The sequence below is a fragment of the Mixophyes fleayi genome, chromosome 3 (assembly GCF_038048845.1).
Source record: "Mixophyes fleayi isolate aMixFle1 chromosome 3, aMixFle1.hap1, whole genome shotgun sequence".
NCBI lineage: Eukaryota > Metazoa > Chordata > Amphibia > Anura > Limnodynastidae > Mixophyes > Mixophyes fleayi.
In genome coordinates this window covers 101983846-102007886 of record NC_134404.1, presented here as the reverse complement: position 1 = coordinate 102007886, position 24041 = coordinate 101983846, and positions in this window count along the sequence as shown.

Below are 24041 nucleotides of genomic sequence, written 5' to 3'. Positions count from 1 at the left end.
TCAAAACATTTAAGGCTACATCCCAGAGTCAAGAGCACCTCATTATATACAGGTCCTACACTGACCTATATGCTTTAAACACTGTTAAAATGCAGTTAAAATCAGATGCACTCACCTGCCAGGTATAGGGGTTTAAATATAGCAAGTGCTGTCTTGTGAACCACACCCAAAAGTGACTTAAATAGACTTAATGAACAGCAGCTATGACAATAAGGCAATATTTTGAGACAAAAACAGAGATAAAATAACTCTGTGCTCGGTATATGGACTTATAAGAGGAGATAAATGGATACTTGAGATGAGAAAGCAGAAAATGCATTTGTACTAGATGGTGATCTCTATAAGTAAACTTACTAAAACCTTTTTTTATGGAATTATCTCTTAATATCCACATTAGTCACATACAAAGGGACAAAAAACTGTAAGGTTAGAGATCCTTTAAATAAAGGGAACATACTTTCTACCGTGTATCTGTACAGGAAAAGAGAGAAAATAAAAATAATAACAAAATGAAGTTTGATGCTTTTTGGCTCCAATAATGAATGATGTAAGTGTTGATCCAAACCATGCTGATTCACAGGAGCCTTGGCAAGAGAGAATAGTGTACTGTGAAAAAAGGAATGCCAAGCTGCTTCCAGCAAGTAACCTTGAGTGTTGTCTCTGAAAGTCAAACCTTTCATAAGATATTATCTGTTAATTTAGAATTCTTAGTAAATGCCACGATTGTTTAGTTTGTACTTAAATACAAAGATTTAAATGTATTCTAGCATGTTATGTGAGTAAGGAAAGGTGTATCCAACATAAAAATGTACCTTTAATAGCAAACAGCGGAGCAATTTCCTCAACATTCTCTTATTTGAGCTACAACATTAAAGATCCTCATTATGGAGAGCAAAAAATGTTTTAGCAAGCTGTTTCTACCATTATTATTATGACACTGCTAGAAAACTAATAAAAGGGGTCATTGGCCATCTGGACTAGTCTGAACATTTTATACAGATATGGTAACTGAGTAATCAATGATACGCCAGAAAGGGAATCATTTATAGTGACCGTCCTTTGGGGGTCCCTTAATAAAGTGTATAGATAGAATGTGCGGCTCTTGTCTTGCAAGCTGGAAATTTACACTGATCTCTAACAGTCAATTGATCATAAATTACTACAACATAGATAGAGATTTTTTGTTGCATAATTTTAATTAAAAATGGAAATTAACATTTGTTCTCAAATTATAGCTCAAAAAGATTTACCATCCATTCATTCACTAGTCAGAAAAGTAGGTCACACAAAGATGAGTTGAAATCAAGGTCTTTGTGTTAATGAAGGGTTTATATCTGTGGAACAAATTTTTTTTATGGCAAAAACTTAATAATATTCCTACTAATTTTTTTTACCATACAATTAAAATATAATGGCAGCAATTATTTGCTTTGGCTATTTTGCACAGATCCACAGATAAGTTTTGGAACTAGAAATAATTATGGCCACAGTAAGGTCAGGTGGTTGATTCAGCTAATACACTGTTGAGAAGTGTTTTTTTTACACTAAGTAGTAAATAGGTTTAACTGTCATTTTTCCTGTCAGTTCTGTTGCAAAATGATGATTTTTAGATGCGAAAGGAAATAGATAAGGATGAAGAGGACATTTTGTTTGAATACAGACCTCATGGAGCCATCATGTTCCCTGTAAATAAGTACAAAAAAATCGGGAGTGGGAACCAGCATTCCCTAATGTCTTGTGAGGATTGCTGCCTTAGGAGAGAGGGTAAAAAAGGGAAGTCCTAGCCATTAGTAGGTATATAAAGATGGTTAACCTAGGCGCAAGATTAAACAATAAACAGGTGGATGTTGTAAATGATAGTGTAGGAAACTGAATGAGCTTGGGATTGGGTTAAAATCGCAACACTGTATAGTTAGGTGCAGTCCAACAGTGCAGTTTATTGCATACATATATATGTGTAACAAAATTGTACATATGGCCAAAGTGGCAGCCCTTATGCATCATACATAAAGAGACAATGTCAAATAGCAGTACAGTTAGCAACATATACTTTATGGTAAAGCATATGCATAGCACAGACACACTAATTGCAAAATGTCCTTTTAGAGTCATGGTAGAGCATATCAATTTAGTGGACACCATAATCCAGTAAAAGGATGATTATAACATGTAATCCCAGTTCATGTATATAAAGTATTTGAAGTTCAGAACTTGGTGGCCCCCAAAAATGTGGGGTTGGTGTGCAGGCTCTGCGTATAACAAAGTGTGTTGAGCTAATCTGCAACAATATGGACCACGGGGTGATAGTTGTCCATATGCTGGGAGGCTGATAAGTAGGCGCTATATGTGGCAAATTAAATGGCATGGCAGCAGTAAAGAGCAAGACTAATAAACTGTCCATATGCCAAAAGGCTATGTGAATTTTGTTCGGCAGAACCACTGCAACCGAGCTGTAGCGGGACGGGTGGTAACAGGGACTTCACCCAAGGCAGGGTTGAGGATGTGTTCTTTCTCTCCAATCCCTTCCGTCTACAGGCAGCATGTGTGTCAGGTTGAGCCCGAAGGATGAGTGAGATCCTGCTGTCTCAGCTGGTTTTGGCTAGACTTCACCCAGAGGCGCAGAGTCTAACAGAGCGGAAAGTATTCACCAGGGATCCCTGCAAGAAGATTTAGGCTTAGCAGCTTCTACCCTGCAGGTCACGGCCCTCTAGGGAAGTTCCCAGTGAGGCAGAACAGAGAGGTAATTCTGAGAGGCAACTTGACACAGAGGAATAAGACCCAATGAAAGGCAGGTACATGAGTCTCTAGTAGAACACTGGAGAGGAGGAGATGATGACCCCGGACAGGGCAATCCACGGACAGGTAGCAGGCAGAAGTCAGCGGTATTCAGGATATGCAGCAGATGATGAACCACAGCTATTACCACTTGGGAGTGGAACGGATCAGCGGAGGTCAGCGGTGCATGCAGAATAGGTAGTGGGCATTGATCACAGCCATTACCACTAACGAGTGGAACAGGTACGCAGAGATCAGCGGTAGACAGGATGTACAGCAGATGGTGAAACATAGCTATTACCACTTGGAGTTGGAACGGATCAGCGGATGTCAGCAGTGCATGTGGGATAGGTAGTGGGCGTTGATCACAGCCATTACCACTAACGAGTGGGACAGGTAAGCAGAGATCAGCGGTACACAGGATATGCAGCAGACGATGAACCACAGCTATTACTACTTGGAGGTGGAACGGATCATCGGAGGTCAGCGGTGAACCACAGCTATTATCGTGGTTCATCGTGGTTTCTGATGACGCCATTTTGCAGAATAGCCAACAGAACAAGTCATTCCATCAAGTCATCTGCATCCTGGTAAGTAGTTTATTTTTGCAGGTCGCTGTGCTACATATTCAGAGTCCTCATTTCGTCTTCTCCTGTGCTGGGGTAGTCAGTATCGTTAAACTGACTACCAACGATATATATACATATATATATATATATATATATATATATATATATATATATATATATATATATATTTATACGACCAGTAATTACCAAATATCTGCCACTATACATATCAATATTCTAAATCTTAACACACCAACAATGTTTATCTTCCTGTGTTTTGGCAAATCATGTGCACTTGGCTTTTTAAAAGGGTCACGCTTAGTTAGCCTATTGAATAATCAGGTCCTGTCATCATGTTTACTATGTATTTCTGTCATAATCCCTTGGAGAATAGCATCCACAATACATTACCTAATAATGTACATATGCTTGTGTGTATACTACAGTATGTTCTATGTGCCTATGTAAGTCGAGTACTGTGTATGCAGAGCGTATTTACACCCAAACTGAAATGGAAATGTATTTTGAAATATGCTTGGATTTGAATATGGTTGGAACTATGCACAAGTTCCGTGCTGTTCCTTCTATGGCAACTCTTGTGCAAGTTGTGTTCAGACTTGAATAAGGACCTTTATGTGTAAGTTTTGGATGCCAATGCTCTATTGCCAGTGGTTGAAGTGGGGGTGTATAAAGTGGCATGTCATACCACCACTTCTCCAACTGCTTTGGCTGTAAATCTCAAAATCCATTCTCTTACAATCCCATTGCATTTTCCATACTGCCACTTCTAAATTTCCAATTTGACTACTGTCTAATACTATAAAATGTATGTGTTTCTATATTTTTATGAAAGTTCAAACACATAAGTTCTACTTGTTATGGTGTAGGGTAAAAAGGGTTTGCTTTTTTATACAATCAAATTAATTATCTTTTTATATATTCACATATTAGATCAAAGATTAATTAGACTAAAAATATCATGAAGATAGCATTTTCCTAATAACTATTTTTAAGTAGAGTTTCAATTTCACAGCTCATATACACCAATTAAAGTATATTTTATATCTAGATTTTATGTTTAGTTTTTAAGTTACATTTACAATCAAAAGTGATTAACAGTGTTCTTAGAGCATGATGAAGTTTTGAATCTCAGAACATTCTATATGACATTAAAACTGTAAATAGGAATGTTATATATATATGCCCAATGTTCTTCTTTATGTCTGCTATTGTGCTTTATGTTTCACTACTATGATACAAATTGAAGTAAAATAGGTGTTTTGACATACACCACTCATGTGTGAATGTAACCTTTAGCTTTAATGGTTTATCATCAATAGGAACTGCAGTCCCCCAAAGAATATAATAGTTCTGTAAAATGGTTGTTATAATTTTCTAGTTTTATTGTAGCACACAGATTCTAATTCTATATCCCTACTGTAATTAACAAGGATCATTACCATAGATGCATGACTAGACATTGCAGCTGCCACTGTGAGTATATTTAGCAAGGTATGCACATAATGCATCACTACACTACCATTGTTTTTCTTCTTTTCTTACAATGTAAATATATATTTATAATATAATTTTAATGTCATAGTTTGCAAGGATTTAGCCCTATAGATACACATTTTTTTTATGGCTGTTGTAGAAATTATGATACTACATACAGCAACAAGAGCAAAAAAGTAACTCCCACAGCAAAGAAAGTCCTGACTCATATTTGAACCGTCTCTAGCAGATGCTCATCACCTCTACTTTAACCTTGCACAGTGCCGTATGGCATATATGCAGGTAATGGCAAGTGGTGATCACATTGTTCATTAAAAGAAAACTGATCTATAGAAATAATAAACATAGGAGAAAACATAAATGTGTGTAATAAGTGTGATTACTCAGATTTAGTCAGAATACTGAAATCCAGCAGTCAGTGCTGAACCATTAGGCAAAAGTACTTAGTTGCCTAGAGCACAAAGGTTAGGTGGTGCCTACATCACTGAGTACACGCTATTGACATGAAGGAGAAGCAGCAAGTAGCTTTCTACATATGAAGCTCCCCGATATTGGGAGTATGGCACTTGGCTATGATATCACAGCAAGTGCCATAGTCCCAGCTTAACACTGACATGGAAGAGCAGTAGCAGGGAACTTCACATGTAGGAAGCTACTGGCTGCTTCTCCTTCATATCAATGGCCTGTACTCGGTGATGTAGGCCCCCCTAACCATTGTGCTCTAGGCAACTACATAGGTTTACCTAATAGTGGGTTCACAGCCAAGTGCCATCCTTTCAGCTTGGCACTGATATGGAAGAGCAGCAGCTTCACATGTAGGAAGCTGAGGGAATGAAACAAAGACTGAACACAGATACAAAACCCCCAATTGTTACAACAGTAACCTCAGCCAATGAGAATAGTAACTGGACTGATATGAAGCTTAGAGTTGACTGATAGTGGGAAAACTTAAGAGCCTCTTGTGGTCAGTCAGAATGGGATGAGATATCTATGGCTATGGCAAAAGCAGAGCTGAAAGCGGAGGAGCTGACAAGTAAAGAAGCAGAAAATATAAATAGAGACCTAGTAAGAGGGCAGAGATAACCTATGGGTCTAACTGGGAGAAGAGTTTACTGGGGAAGGAATGTGGAAAAATAGATTGGAGGGATAGTATAGATACTTGTAAAAAGGCATAAGAGTGATAATAAGTTGTGAGGGGAAGAACAAGGGAGTTGATAAGAAATCTCGAAAGGGACATTAGAAGAAGGGAAATTAAAATAGGTTTAAAGACAAGAACAGCAGTAGAGAGATAAATCAAATGGAAAGGGGCCAGATCAAAGAGAAAACAGATTAAAAAGAACATTTTTAAACTAAAGAAAATGTAAGGATTGAAAGAGCAAGAGTATGAGTTCTTAGTGTGAAGGTTGCCAGTATGAAGACCACGGAGAGTAGTGTAAATGAAAACAGATGCATTTGAGCAGGGGCAGAACAATAAGTATTTTTATTGTAGAGTGACAACTCTGGAAGATGTACTGCAGTATGGACATTCTATCTGCAAGTAGAATTAACAGCTCCAGAACTAGTATACATGCAAGAACCGCATGGAACGAAAACCGGAAGCTGTTTAAGCAACACTAGAAATAATTTAGACACCTGTGTCATTTGAGAGTGAAGTTGTAAAATATCAAATTGAAGCATCTGGAACTGAGGAATTTCAGACAAAGTAGTAGACATGGTAGACATGGAATCTCAAACAATGAGTTCATGTTCCAACACACTAGGAACACTTAGCCCAAGTACAGGGAGCGTGCAACTAGCAGGTTCTAATTTTTTGGGCCAGTTCATACTGTCAGAGTCCCCAGTATGAAGACCATGGAGAGTAGTGTAAAGGAAAACAGAGTGTCTTTAATTTAAACAAGCATAACACAGGTAAATACTATATGCAGTTGGTGATAACACATCCAGCACAAGTCCATAGATATCATATGCAACTGTTGCAGAATTCAATGAAATAAGTAATACGACAGCAGCAGATATAGGGAGTAATAGTTGCAGCAGCAGGATAAACACAGGTGATAGCTGAAATGTGTCTTGTAGCTGAGCTACACAATTACAGGTGATGATTGAAATGTGTATTGTAGCAGAGGCTGGTTACACAGGTGATTGCAAGGTATACCACGGTAGGAGTACACAAGAAGATGGTCAGTGAGCCAGGGTCAGAAGCCAGGAGATCCACAAGAGTACCCTAGGGCAAACAGGAGCAAGGTCGAATAAAGTCAAGGTCAGGGTCACAGAAAAAGGTGCAAAACGATATCCAAGCAGGAGTCAGATACACATCAATCGGGTACAGAACACAGGTGTGCAGTGAGTAAGACCAGTGTAAAATGGTGATTCTACGGGTAACGGGTTCTAATCTCCCTAATAGTCTGGCAAATGTATGAATGACCATTTAATAACATTAATTATGAATATTATCATCAACCAACTCTTCGCAAAGATAATTCTGATTTAACCTAAGAAATATAGTTCTTGTTTTCCCTTATATCCACAGGAACATTATTCACATAATAACTTATGCTTATCTCTTCAAGAAAAACGGCATACAGGATCTAGCTTCATTTAAAAGTTGTTGTATTATTAATTAACATTGTAAACATCTAATTGTAAAATATATATATATATATATATATATATATATATATATATATATATATATATATATTATAAAGCAGTAGACAGTGTAACAGAATGCAACAGTTTATGCAAACTCAACAGATTTCATTTACCCTTCTAACATAGGTGGTATTGTATAGATTTTTGTACAATGCATTACATTCTTTGACTGTTTTATAAATATACAAGTCATTGTATGGGTGTTTTTACAAACTATTGTGTAGTGTATCAGATGCTGTATGGCTATTGATGTATGAGCTTCACCTATTATATAAAGGTGTGTGACTATTGCGTGTATGGGGAGGGGGAGGGGGGGAGGAAGGGAAGACACAGGCTAGACAATTTAGGCACACCTTTCAATCTTCCAAATCTTTTCACATTTATCTCACATATAAACTTCTACCATTTATCCATCTATTAACGTCTACCTTTTATTCTACTATTATTTAATTTCACTTATCTCAGTGAAAGTAAAAAATGTATAGTATACATTTCATCATGCTTTGCAAAAGCCATTATTCGCTATCCACATTCCATTCACATGGAAGTTGCTAGATGGCAGCCATTTTACAAGCATGGTAACTTCTAGATCACCTTGCTACCATATTAACTATTTGAATTTCTCCAGCAATAAACTGCATCATTCACATTACAATCTACTTTTTAAACCAACAATCCATCCCAAACATCACAGGAGCTCCAAGAGTTGTACAGCATTACAGGCATTAACACATTGTCAGCCATTGTTAACCATATATGCTTAAAATGGCTTAATTTACTACCAATGCAACTCTCATTTCAACAGTAACAGGGCTCAGTTCTTATTAGACTACATAATCGTATACAAATTAAACTAACACCATACAATTACCTATGTTATATCTACACAACATTGCAGAATTTTTACAAGACATGCAGTTATGTAACACTATCCATACCAAATAACCTAAGAAATAGTTTGCAAACATCCATATCTCAGCTATATTCTAACATCTGCAAACCCAAGACAAATCCTAACACATATACACTTACGCAAGCCTTACAGTTACAATACAGAGCCTTAAAATACCATCTATTCAACTATTTTAGACCATTTAGATCAACTATATTACTGACCAATAAACTCAATAACACATTACACTTACACAACTCCATTAAAACATGACAAGACTAACACTATTACAAGATATGTAAATTCACATCAATATTTTCCATTCAAAGTAACTCCATTTACAAACCATCAGAAAACTAAATATTTCCACAATTCACCCACCTTCCATTCAATCCATTCAATTTTCATTAAAACTAAATTTTTCCTGCTAACCAGATTCTAATATAAATGGCCTTCTTAGACCCCTCACATGCAGAAACCTCCATTGCATTAAGCTTATAGGTTCCATAAACTGGGAGCTGTCTCTGCATGTCCTATCTGGGTCAAAGCAGGGAAGAAAGAGGAAGCTGTGTCTCTCTGCTAGTAAGAAAGTTTACTCACAAGTGGGCAGAGTTTATCTTTCCAGAGGAAGTGCTCACAGCATGTAGCCTATCTGAATAGCAAACATTTCCTTTTCTAATTTGGTTGGGAAAGGAGAGCTTTGTGCCTAGTCCCCTCCTAATTGTCACACTCTGCTCCCCGGGTATCTCCACCCAAGCCTAAAAGCACTGATTCTCATATTAAACCTCTTCTTGGTACAGACTGTCAGCCACACTTTACATCTGTGATTACTTCACCTGTGGTTCTAGTGAACTCTACTATTGGCTAGTCCTCCTTTATAAGGCTCCTCCTTTCACATATCCATTGCTGGTTCTTTAAGTCTACACCTGGCCTGGTTCAGTTGCCTGTTCCCTTTATACCTATTCTGCTCACCTGTTCCACTCATCTCTGGTAATCGCTGTGATTAACGAACGCTAAGCTACTCTGCATACACTGCTGACTGCTGCTAACTCTTTTCCATATCCCTGTGGTAAGCCGTGGGTCATCGGTTGCTGCATACTTGGAGTTCGCTGATCTTTGCTCACCTGTTCCACTCCTCTGTGGTAATCGCTGTGATCAACGCCTGCTAACCTACTCTGCATATACCGCTGACTGCTGCTAACTCTTTTCCACATTCCTGTGGTAACCCGTGGATCATTGTTTGCTGCATACTCAAAGTTCGCTGATCTCTGCTCACCTGTTCCATTCATCTGTGGTAATCGTTGTGGTCTAAGTCTGCCAACTCCTCTACATGCACCGCTGTCTACCGTTGAATTGGTCCACAGTCTTATGGTAAGCCGTGGCTCATCATTGCTATATTTCTGAAACTGCTGATCTCTGTTATCAACGCCCGCTAGCTACTCTGCATGTATTACTGACTATTGCTGACTCATTCCACACCTCAATGGCGTCTGTGTCTGTTCATCGTTATTGCATATATGGATACTATTGAACCTGCTTTCTATTTTGCATTTAGTGGACTCACTGTTGCTAATGTTCATTATGTATCAGCTTGAACCGTTAACTCCATTGACTGTGTCTATTCTACTGTATAACTGTGGTGCTCTATCATCCGCGGTATTCCCTGCATTCCAGTGAACTTTATATTATTATTCCACTTCCTAGGAGCCTTGCTGTTGTGTATACTCACTATGTATTCTGCCTACGTTGTGGAACTTCGCTGATTGGTTCTACTCCTCTGCACACTGTCATGGTCCAGCATCTGCAGTGCATCCTGTACTCCATTAAACTTGCATTCATGTTCCACTTCTAAGTGGCAATTGTTTTATTATCAACCGATACCTAAACTGTATCTCTCTGTATGCTGTTTAGATCTGTTCTCCCATCTGTTTTACTGGGAACTTCCCTGGAGGGCCGCGACCTGGAGGGTGGGAGCCGCTAAGTCCAAATTCCCTTGCGGGAGTCCCTGGTGAATACCTTCCACCCTGTTAGACTCCACACCTCTGGGGGAGTTTAGCCAATCCCAGTTAAGACAGCAGAATCCCACTCACTTCTTCATGTGCAAACCTGACACAAATTTCATTATGGCTGAAAATGGATTATATATATGAATGGATTATTTATATACTATTCATCAACCAGCAACAGCAAACAAATGATGAACTGGAATCAGTCTGCTGAAAAAGCAGTCTTAATAAATGCCAGACACAGGTGATCAGGATCCAGATGAAATGATGAGATGTTAACCCCTTGCAGGCAGCATCAGGTACAGGCAAAGCAGAATCAATAGGAGAGTGTTAGTAGTCGTGGCGGCCGTGGGCACTCCCGCGTCTCTCCTTACCTTTCTACTGGCGTTCTGGCCGTCGCTATGGCGACTGGGACGTCACTTCCGGTTTCGGCATCCCGGTTGTCTGGGCAACAGCCGGGACGCAAGGGATCCTCTGCCGCCGTGCCCGGCCAGCTGATCAACAGCCGGGCACGCGAGCTATAGTCAGTTTAGCCAATCATGGCTATCTATTATCAGCTTATCGGGGCACATTAGTAGATACTATGCAGTGGAACACTGCATTCCTATTAGCCATTTGAAATCCTCCCATTAGGCAATACCTGTGACTACTCTAAGTCCTAATCCTGATTGGTTCCTGGTACTACTTAAGGCAGTGAGGTCTGAGCCTCACTGCCGGTTATAGCATCCTGTTTTCAGTTCTGCTGCCTGCTACCTTGTTCCTGTGTTGGTGTTTCTACCTCTGATTGATTACCCGTGTATGACCCTTGCCTGTTCCTGGACTCTGAACCTATGCTTCTGACCCTGATCTATTCTGTGGACTCTTATGCTGCTGTTTTGCCTGTGACCTCTGACCTCGGCTTGTTTACTGGTTTCGCTGTCTGCTGCCGGCCCTCGACCCTTGCTTGGATTCACTCTGCTGTTGGCTCCTACACTCTATCGCTGGATTCTCCCCAGTCAGTGCACATCTCACGACCCTCTGTTTGTCTGCGGCCAAGTCTGTCCCCACCACTAGGGGCTCCAGTGAACACCAGACTTTCAGAGCAGACTCCGGGTTTTGTTGCACTGGCTGGAGGGGCTCCTAACAGAGAGATGCTGAAGTGCAGACGGAGGCAGATCATGACACTTGAAAGAAGCATAGAAAAACAAAGAGAAACATTTTGTGTGACAGTTTATGTGAGACATTTAAGGCAGTTAAATACTATAAACAGAATTGTGGCAAAGAAACTAACAGTTAAATAAATATTTTTTAAGTTTACATACTAAGAGTTAGATAGTTACTCCAGGCATACATCCATATGTAGACTTGGCCGCATCTTACACTTTTGATGCCTTACATTTAAAAAGATGTAATACGGGAAAAAAGATGCATGCAAGTGTATTTCAAGATCAGTAAGGGCTTTATCTCATGTGTGGTGCTTTACAAACGTACATATTAAACAGACTAACAATTGAGCCATTGTCTTAACATGTGCTTATTCCTTATTCTAATTGCAGGAGATGTTGCTTACCCTCTGCAACCATGACTTTCATACTCCTCTATTACATAGAGCCACACAACTAGAATTGTAACATAATTCAGCAAATGCCTCCACCAGATTGAAAGAGCCTTTGGCTTGCTCAAAGAGCATTTTCTTGTCTTAACATCTTTGGGGAGCCCTCATATATGCGTCAAATTTTGTGTGAGACATAATTGACTTTGTGCTATATTTCATAACATTGGCATTATGAAGGGAATGCCTATCGAGAAGTAGGATATTTTAGTAGAGAAACATTTTGATACTGATTCTGCTCCTGAGAGTATGGAAGATGACCAGATAATGAGAGATTGAATTTTTACCAGTTGTAAGCACACAATAAAATTGCATAGAAAGAAAGTTATTATACAATATGGGTATGATGACCACTTTATGCCCAATGCTTCTTCCTGCTGAACTTACAGACCATTGTAGAATATATTGCAATGCAAGAGTTATTAATCTTATTTTTTTATGGATTATAGGCATGTAGTGTCGCCTACAAATCCTGTTCATCTGTTATTTGCTACTGCATAGTTTATTTTATTTTTTTCCATCAATGATTTTTATTAGAATTTTGTGTTTAAAAGGGAGGGGGATACAGAAAAAAATAGGGAAGGAGGGGTTACATAGTGGGGAGCAGACATAACAGTAAACATCTAGCTACATTTGGTTAATCCAGGTACATAACATCAAGAGTTAGTTTGGGGAATCACTAGGTAACACTGTCGTGAGAACTCAATTAGAATCTGGGTGTATATGAGTTGGAATAGGGGAAGGAGAGCTGATCGAGTCTAGGGGGCATATAAGCCTAGAGCCTTCTCCATCAGTTGCAAATACATACCACAACATCCATTTAACAATGGCAGAGAATGGTGCCATAGAGTATGGGGTGTCTAAAAACTCCATTTGAAAACTAAAGGGAATTTTTGCTACAACCTTATGGAGGGTAGGGGTAGATGTTTGTTTCCAAAATTGTGCTATTGTTGCTGTAACGGCCACCAAAATATGGCCCCATACATAGCGATGATGTTTAGGCAACTGTTCAGGGTGTAGATGTTGGAGGGCTGTGAGGGGAGTTGGAGACAAAGACATCGAAGATACTTTCATGGCTAGGCCAAAGACCTTGTTCCAGAGGGGTTGAATGATTGGGCATGACTAGAACACATGAATGAGATCTCCAACCGCTACGCAGCTGTGCCAACAGAATTTAGAATAATTAGGTTACTGCATAGTTTAATAGACTTAAAAGACAACAGCCTCTAAAGTTTGAAAGGACATCAGACACCTTATCATTTTGTGTAAAATACCTCTTAGTTAATGTTATAAATGTAACTCATTCCCAATGTTTTATATTATTTGGCTGAACAATCGGATAAGTATTATCTTTATTATTTGCTATATCTACCCTTTGTGCACTATGCTATGTTTTCAATTATTGGAAAGTTTATTCACACACAGCTGTGAGAAAAGTGTCGCGTCAGCCTAGGGGAATTTTATACACAGTACCCCAAATCAGTGGTGATCATATATTATTATACTTCTCTGGAAAGTAGCGTTTGAAGGTTTGGGTCTATCTTATGCAATAATCTGGACCGTGTTATATAAAGTGTCTGAGATATTTACAATATATATATTGCTGCACCTGAAGTTTCCATTGATCCTACTTCATCAGCAATGCCTATGATATTTAAAGATTTTACCATTATTATTGTAATATATTATATTTTTACAATTTCTCTAAGCTTAGCGCTCTCTTGCCTTTTTTGTTTTTATATTATTTAATATATCCAAAATGGGTGTGCTTACATTTTAGCACATACACATCTTCCTTATGAGAACATTGTTACTTTGAGAAAGGAGCTTACACAGGTGCAGGACATGGATGTTATTGCTGTGGTGTGTGTGTGTGTGTGTGTCTGTGTGTGTCTGTGTGTGTATAAAAGGATTGTGGGATCTGGTGAATAGGGCTTCCGGTGCTGACTAGCAGCCAAACAGTAGTGAGGGCTTGTGGGTGAAGCTAGTGCGTTCGGAAGCCGTGGAATGTTTACTGTTTGAGTTATGCTGTTTTATGTTGAAATAAAACAGCTACTGCTTAAGAAGCCTGGGAGTAAATGTACTAAAGAGTGATTTTTGCAAACCACCGATATTCAGTGACTTTGACAGATAAATTTAAAATGGCAATATGTTTAAAGGCAAGACTATTTCATTCACTGGTGGATTCTTCCACAACAGCAATTGAACCACGTTTTTAACATCTCGCTCATCTAGCCTGGGGTATACAGTGATTAGAAGGATAGTACACCCAGGAATAGGAGAAAAGCCATCCCTGTTTCAAGTCACCATTTCTACCACCTGTTGCCTTAGAGGCAGTGTCAAGGAGGACACAATGGGTGCCTCATAGTCTTCTGTTTTAATGGCAAGCATTAAAGACACAGGACTTTCTTCATGCTAATGTTTTAGTAAATTGACATAAAAAATTTGTTCTTCCCAAGTTTTACCCAACAGGCAGACTAAATAGTTCATTGTGCCTCATAAGGTTCCTGTCAGTGTGCAAAGATTTTACTTTCCTGGGTGGGGATAAGAAATAGAATTTTGTCACTTGGGTCATAGAAATGTACTACTGCCTGAGTGTCACAATCTCTTTTCTGATGCTGTTGGGCATCCTCTAAGTGTTGTCTCACGGATATCCCTGTTTTCTCACCCTCCAATACAATTGTGTAACAAACTAAACTACATTTGACTCTTTGGGTTGTTGTTCCCAGCCTGCCTTGAGGATGTCCAAAAACCCTCTAGGCTGTTTTCCATACAAGTGTTCAAATGGACTAATCCCCAATGAGGCTTGTGGTACTCCCCTACTGTGAACATTAGAAAAGAGAAGAGAGTTTCCCAGTCCTTACTTTTTGTGCCACCAGAATTCTAATCATCTGTTTTAAAGTATAGCTAAAACGCTACAATGACCTGCATTTTTTTGTCATGCCAAGAATGAGATTTTGCAGGGGTGCTGAGCTGCTGGGTGGTGGATTGCAGTCTCTCCACCACCAGCTGGACCAATAACTCCACCTCCTGTGATGTAAAATTGGCCTACCTCCACTTCAAAGTTGAAGCGAAAGAGCATGAGGTCTGACTCTGCCCTGTTTGTGGTCAGACATGGGTTTAAATAGAAGTAGATAAACAGTACATTAGTAACACTAGTTTAGTGCGCTGTAAAGTGGCTCACATAGGGCCTGCTACTCACCAATAGAACAGAATGGAGGTCAGACTGTAGACCAAGAGATGTCTCAATAAACATACAAAGGTATTAGAGCAATGCAGAAGCTTAGCACTATGCTGAGATTCTAAATCACAAAATGGCAGGAATAAATAATTGACTCTCCAGCTGTTATAAGACATGCAGGTGCATTCTCTTGTGGTGGCCTGTGTATGAATGGCTAAAAGTTAGGCATTTTTTCTCTGAAGAAATCATCATTATTATTAAATTGTATTATTATGTTCATCAACTGCTTACTGTATTGGTATATATTCTAAACCAATTGAACCATCTTCAGTGCTGTTCTTTTCTTCCTTTGCATGTGGTATTGAAGGGATCAGTGAGTGACACGACTACACCCATACATGCACTGAGAACGAATTAGTGCGTGAAATGTTGAAGAGTCGATCACTTGTAAACATGAGGGCTGCCACATTTGCCCATGTTGTCCATAGCTGCTGTGAGTACTCACCGCAGCTATGGACAATCTGTACCGGCCTATAGGTCACATTACTAATGAAGATAAGTTATTTTTATTTTACAAACACTATTCTCATGAACACACTCCCAGCTGCCGTGACTTTGGGGTGTTCGCTGTATGTGGTCACACAGTTTCTCTCTACCTATCACACAGGTTATAGACCTATGGAATCACCCCAAACACCTAATACCCCCAGACACTTCAGGTTTGCCACCACCTATATGGGCAATAAGACCCCAATATACTGTTCCACACTTGCACACAGGCTTCTAGCTATCCACAGACTAGCAAGACCCACACCAGCAAGCAAAGAGTTAACTTCTCACACCTCCAGACTGTTGCATAAATGCAAATGCAAGCACACACAGCTTGTTAATCAAATGTATCAACAAATCACACACTGGCATTCCAAGGGTTAAGTTGGTTGAGCTCTCTTCTTAAAAGGCTAATGGATTTGTTAGAGTATCAAGGACACAACATATTAAATTATAGATTTAATATACAAAACTACAGGGCATACAGATAAAAAAATAATGAATAACAATTAATAGAGAAATGGGGGTGGCACCTTACGCTCAAACACATTAGTGAGGAGGTGTATGGAATAGAATTGAAAGATATGAAATGCTCCCCTGGGAGAAACAGATGGTGGGAGTGACCAGGGAATCAATCATTTGTGATACAATCAAGATAGAAAGGTCTATCTTGATTGTAATACAAATCAATCATTTGTAATACAATCAAGATAGACGTTTCACCGATCTGTCCAGCAGATTAATAGTCATACATATACAGCTTTTTGCTGAAACATGGTTAAGGCATACTCTCACTCCTCCCAATATTTATGCAAATGCTCATTGTATATCTTATTGCATGTTTGGCAATATCTTATATATACCGTTGGAGGCTTTTTACAACATTGTATAACAACAGTCTTCTCAATGAGACCACGCTCAACATAATCTTTATTGACTCTTCCACCTGCCCTTGTCTCATATACACCCCGTTGCAATTGACTGACACAAATGAAAAACAACAGTCGTCGTAGTACTTGTGCATACTACGCTCAGTATATACCTTTGTTTGATTGTTAATTATTGTTTTTCCTCACCCTGTCAGTGCTTTTACATACACCCACAATCAAACCTTTTGTATTTTTGTTCCAATCATAATGCTCCTACTCATACAAACATTGTGACACGCTAAATTCCCATCCCGCCCCCTTCGTTTCCACAACAGCCCAAACACCCGCCTTCCAATCTCTCCTCCAATCCCATTCCCCTCAATCAACCCACCAATCACAGAAACACCCAGGCTTTATAAACTCCTAATCATGGCCACTACATACTCCTTGAGAAAGTCCATGATACGGACGAAATGCATCGGAGACACCACATCTCCTCCTACACATTGTGTTATCTGCTGTTTTTTCACCATCCTAATGTAACTGCGGTTGTTCTTCTGTGTTAAGAATTATTCCCTCACAACACACTATGTAGTTTTCTTCCTTCTTTCCGGAACCGCGTATACCGCGCATGAGTGGATCGTAATACTCAGGCATTCCACGCAGCAGAGAAGGGCACTACGCGAGCATTGCCTTCTGTACACATCCGGACGAGTGGACGATTGCATCCCCCTGCAACCCCACGGTCGCATTGGTCTGAACATCCGCCATGGGCAACTAACCACACGTACACCACGTATGCAGACAACATCGGGCGCCAGACACAGGATTGAACCATCCATGGTAGTTACATGCGATTTAACTACCCTCCAAAGGTAATTGCACAATATCGCCATTACGCGGGAGACGCATCACTGCCATTTCTCCAACTCTGTCCACACTGCCACACAACGGCTAACTATCTGCGAACTATCAACCCATACCTGCATCTCCACATATTGTTGTCATTCTGATTTTTGCACTGTGGACTTAATATCATCAATATTATTATTGACTGTATTCTTTATTGTATATTGTTTACTGTTATTTACCGTTATTTTTTTCCATGGTCACTCCCACCATCTGTTTCTCTCAGGGGAGCATTTCATATCTTTCAATTCTATTCCATACACCTCCTCACTAATGTGTTTGAGCGTAAGGTGACACCCCCATTTCTCAGTAGCAACTTAGGAGTCTGGTTAACTCCCGCTCACCTAGCAGCTTGCACATTTCGGTCACCTTAGTGCATCCTCCTCATTGTGATCACCTTGCAATAACAATAGATTGACATAACGAGCAAAACAGTTTAAAATAAAAGGGGTTACATTCAGATTCAGACTTACATGAATTGCATTCTGGCCAATAGAAATTTGGTTTGGAAGATGGACAGCTTATCAACGTGAATTGATTTCCCAAAAAGTCTGACCCCTGTCCCTTCAAAACACAGATTTTTAAGCAAACTCAAATGGGACGGCACTGACAAGGGCAGTGTGAATGCTAATGTGGGGGCGGAAATGTCACTTGGGTGTCACTTAAGGCTTGTTCAAAACTATTCCTAAGTTTTGACCTGTCTTAGTTTTCTTAGATATATCCTAGAGACATCTTCCCTGCAATAAACCGGTCATATCTTCCCGCACATTTAAATACCAAACATGATGGAATTTTGACAATGTGACATACCTTTTCCAAAGATGTGTGATTTTAGCTGTTCACGGATACCACCCGTACCTGTCATTCACAACCCTGGTGTGCTTTCTGCTACTCAGTATGGAGTGACATGGGATTTCCCAAAATATGAATTATGAAGATATTATTCCTTTGAAGCTCATATTTCTATATACCTGCAGGGGCAAACACAGGATTTGTAGAGGGGGGTTTTCACACCATGCCGCCAGTGTACGTGACTAGCTTGCATGGAGGCATGGCTATAATTTTAAACAGTGCTTGGCTGCTCTCCAAATCTTCCTATCTTCATAATATACATGGGCAATGCTGCGTGGACTACTGTTAGGTGCACGCAGCTCTCCCTTTTCAAGCAGAGCCATGTGAAGTGGGGGTAGTGACCAGCCACCTCAATTATACAGTGCCCCAAGCTTGGAAGGGGTTTCCAGGCACTAGAACCCCCACCCTCCCCTTTGGTTTGCCTATGACCTGTATAAGCCTGCAAAATGCTGCCTTGGGCTGCAACGATGTCCAGCTGTGACCGGCCCCACAAAGTCTATTCAGGAGTCCAAAACTAACTGCAAGAGCTCTTTGAAGCTGCTACAGGTGACATGGTTAACTTCTCACACTGGGATGCGCAAAGCCATAAAATTCATTTACATCAGACTCTCTGTCTTCACATTTTACACTTTAACAGCTCAATTTGTCCATGGATTCATTTGATATATTCTATTTACACTGCAGTTATGATTTATCCTTTATAAATAACTGCAAGCTCTCGATGTTCTATGTTCACGACAACTAGCATAACTGTTAGATCTGGAACATTACAATTTAATATGGCAGGTAATATCCTTCATTTGACAAAGTACAATGCCTGCTATGTGATAGTGAAGTGTCTTATTCACTATGGGCCTGATTCTTTACTGACCTTATCTGATGTTTTTTGAGGATCTTAAGAAAATCTCCTCTGAGCATGCCCAGAAAAGGGAGATAAGAAGGAAAATCCACTGCTTAACTTTTTCTTAAGTTAAGATGAAAATCCTTCTTCGCTGCACTTAAGAATATTTTCAACAATTAAGAAAAAGGGATGGGATGGGAGTGGGAGGGTAATAGGCGGAGATCCGTACAAAATTAAAAAGAGTAGGCGTTATCTGTACTGAGTTAAAAAGAGTAGGCGTTTACCTCCGTATCCATCGGATAGTTAAGAAGAAAAGCTGTGAGTTTTATCTTGCTTAAATTTAAGGAAGCTCGGGTCATATTTGAATCCAAAGCAGCTAGAGCAGCAGCGCTGAATAAAAACACTAAACTGTTTAAATAGCTTTGTTCGTTAAAAACACTGATAACTAAATATGCACAACATACATATTAATACACTTCACATAAAAAAATTGTTTTTTTTACATTTATTTTATATTTCTATTAAAGATTGTGTACTTTTTTTTTTAAAGCAACCTTTTTTGAATTACAATCACAATTCTAATAAACAGCAATGTAAAGTGGTTGATGTGTCTAACAGTTAGTTGCTGATATTTGTAAAAAATGGCTAATAATACGCTAGTAATAATATGAAAGCATAACAGCTTAATTTGTTAAAGTTATTGTCAGTTATTATTGTCAATAATATTATAGCCCTAAATCCTTTGTACATGAACACGGTGGTAATCGTTTTCATGATTACCACCATTCCGACACCGAGGACACCTACAAGAAAAATACGAATGTGTCAAAAAACTATTAGCATTTAACCAGACTTATCTCCAAAATGACGCTCTACATCTCCGATCGCAGCACCATGCTCCCAGCAAGTTATTCCGATACACACATGTCCGGCACCAAACTTTTATGTCATCGCGACCTGAATAAATCTTAATTTAAAGCGGAAATATCGGGTTAAGTGTTTAAACACTTAGCCTGAGGGGTTCCACCATTGCCACTTTAAATAAGAGTTATTCAGGCCGCAATGACATCAAAGTTTGGTGCCAGACATGTGTGTATCGGAATAACTTGCTGGGAGCATGGTGCTGCGATCGGAGATATAGAGCGTTTTAGAGGTAAATGCTAATTGTTTTTTGACACATTCGGATTCTTCTTATAGGTGTACTCTGTGCCGGAATTTTCCGCTCCATTAAACCAAAACCCACCCCATGCACAGTTTAAATATTTGGATATTGAAATGCATTTATGTATAATATAGTAATAATAGGGCTTTAAATTGATTGTCATTTTTGTTTGTTTTTTTGGCACTTTTTTGTTTTTTTTAGCTTTTATCTGTGGATATTTGAATCAAGTTATTTTGAACAGCTGCTTTTCTGTGTTGTAGCTGCACACAATTTTCAACATGCAATTTATCCATATTCCACTAATTGGGTTAGGAATTGAACTAATGGACCCACTGATAAAAGTGGATTGTCTAACCACTAAAGCAACAAGTGGAAACAATATGTGCATGAAATATACTAGAAGGAAAAGCTGAGCATCCACGTCTCTCATAGCAAAATGTTTTAATTTAATAATTAAAATTAATGTAACAATCAATCAATTAAATTATTATCAATTCTACAATGAAATATTAGATGCCTAAATCCTTGGTACATGCACAGTTTCAATATCTGGCAGTATAAATTCACAACACAACACATGCATTACTGCCAACATGAAGGTTTAAGGAAAAACAATAAAGAATTACACATTCTCTTTTTCTCTAATATGAAAAATGTGTCAGGTGTAATTTTGAATTGTAAATAATCGTGGGTGCGAATGTAACGGCTAATAATTTGCAATCATAAATATGCACGGTACTCTAAAGACAGCAAACAACAAGACAAAAAATTCATATACTAGCAAACTCTTCTATAAGTAACACATTGGAGTAAATCCACTGAAACATGGTGATAAACAAAGTCCACACAGATACAGGCATGAGTCTGGATTTGAACTCATGACCCTGCTGTTGGCATTTCATTTGTCTAATCAGTAAGGCATACTTCAGATTGAAACACCCATACAACACAGCACAGGAACTATTGACAAAATAAAGTGTCAATGAGCTTACTTAAATGAACAATTGCACACGCATTTTTAGCAACAGACATAAAGGATCATATTTTGTTTTATAAAAATTAAAATTATGCTAAAGCATATTAGAATAATTCACAATCACAAATAAATGCAAACATATTTTAATCAGTATAAAAGGAAACAACATATTTCCGTAACCAGCGTTGCATAGACCCAGCATCAGATATTGTCATCTGACACCACAGTGGGCCATACACGTGCATATACTTGTCTCATTAAAATCCACTACAAAAGACTGCTTTGTGCATATTTGAAGTTGGTTAGGACTCTATAGTGTATTTTTCTAGTGGGGGTGGTGTATAGTGGTCTTTTATGTGTTTTGAGAGTTAGATTTTTGTTTACTCTTTTATAGACACTTTAAATGTTTGTGTTTGTAAGCTATTTTATGTTACACAATAACAGTGGATCTCTATTTTCATATGTAATGTGCATTTTAATGTGTGTGTTGTTTAAATTATAAATTGTAACCCAAATTTTTTTTCGTTTTGTTGGGGGAGGGAGGAGTTTTGTGAAGCTTTTCAATCTAATATCTATTCAGATAAATCTTATGTGTTTCTGCACTTTTCCATGTTGCATTGTTCACTTTTCCAACAGATCCTAGCACTCCTGAAACTGTGGAGGCGGGTCACTTCAGGTTCAACACTGATTTGCAAGGTAAAATATTTTTCTAATATGGTTTATATCACACTTTGAAAATTCTCTGACATCCTAATAATACAATTGTTTGTTGATGAAAGTAAAGTCCTGTTTCATTTAAAAAAAACTATACAAATGCATGCACTAGATAGTTTGGACTTAATCAAAGGTTTACCTTTAAAATTGTGCTATAAGTACAGCCTCTGCCCCTGCTGAGATTATCAGATGTGCCTTTTATAGCCATAGCACTTTGAAAAATAATGATGAAGCTTGATTGATAGTATCATTTAAAATAGACAAAACTAAAGGCTTCCATTGATGTACTACCAGGCCTTAGCTGGGACATGTCTGCCTCACCAGAAAGATATTCAGTAATCAAGGAGGTTTGGCAAGGTTAATTTCATGCCAAAGGATAAAGACATGGAGGCGTTGTCTTTTACAGCATGAAAGTATCTAGTTAACAATGTTATTCCTTTTAAGTTATTGGGGACCTGTGTTACAGTTAAGGCAACAAATTAAAGATTTTACTGCTGGAAAGTAAAGGTGTGTACAAGGTACACAGTCAATGAATATTTTTTACCAAAATGGTCTAAAGTTGATTTTTTTTTCTTATATATTAAACAGAGATAGAAGATAGGCATTATGGGTTCCAGCATGACCTGCCTTGCAACACTTATAACCAATGGAATTAAACCAACATGCATGTGTTTATATTTTTAATTTATAAATTAGTTTATATTTTCAGTTTGTTTTCATGTTGTGTTTCATTTGATTATAATTGTGTTTATAAATAAATATTAATATTTTATTTTTGCAATACTCATTCTCCTATAACTCTCTGCTGCTTTGTACACTGTTGAACACCCTCTTCTCCTACACATCCTTGACTCCATTGTCCATCTAGACAGTTCTCTCCTGGGTCACTTCTACCTCTCTAACAGCTCCTGTAGTGTACCCACCTCAGGCACATTCTCCATTCCACTCTCACTCTCTATTGAGATCTCACAAGGCTCCTTTTTTTTGTTCTAAATGTTGTACTTTATTATGGTACATCTCTTGTCATGGGGTACTAATTTGGTCATTTAGCCTCCAATACCACCTCTATGCTGAGGACACCTAAATGTACATTGCTTTCCCTGACCTATTTCTTTTTGCACTATCTGTTGAAAACCATTGTCTTTCTGCATTCACCCAATGGATGTCACAATGATAGCTAAAGCAAATCATACTCTATACAGAGCTCATTCTTGTCCCTCATGCCAGAGTCAACAACTGGCCTCCAAACTCACTCACTGTCAATAACACCACTATCCCCTCTGTGTTGCCTAAAATTTAATTCCTCAATAAATTTGAGGATTGGAGGACCAGATTCATGAGGTAAATTAGGGTCCAAAAATTTATTACTTTGAACTTTATCAAAACCATATCACAAAGTTATGTTTTAAATTACAGACACATATTTTAAGCCATAAGTAAATTGCTATCTGTTTTTTTTGTGGTAGTTACCTCAATGTTAAACTTTATTTCTACACTTACATTTACAAGGCAGCTAGGACAAAAATTATTACACTTATAAATCTAGTACCTGTTATCAGGTACCCTCAATTACAGGTTTATATTATAAAGTGCTAGTAATGGGAAATGTACTCCTTTATTCGCCATCTATCCGGGGCCTCTGTGCTAGGATACGATGAGTGAATTACAGACAGACATTTTGCACACAGGTGTGGAAAAGATCTGCGAGTGACGTGAGCTCGCGCACATGTGCTCTGAGAACCAATCACAGAGCAGAGTACAGAGACAAAATGAGGACAAGTACTTTTGCTGCAGGTCCTTTCCCAAGGAATGGACAGTATGGCCGCAGGCAGGTATATCTCCAAGAGATAAAATTGTGGGCATACCAGCGGGTGTGCCGCTACATTTGGAGGCAATTTCACAGCAGGCGCTCCATCGTCCAACTGCAGAGGCAATGGAGTGATTTACAGCAGCCTCAGCCTCTGCAGGAGCTACGGCAGGAGATTGAG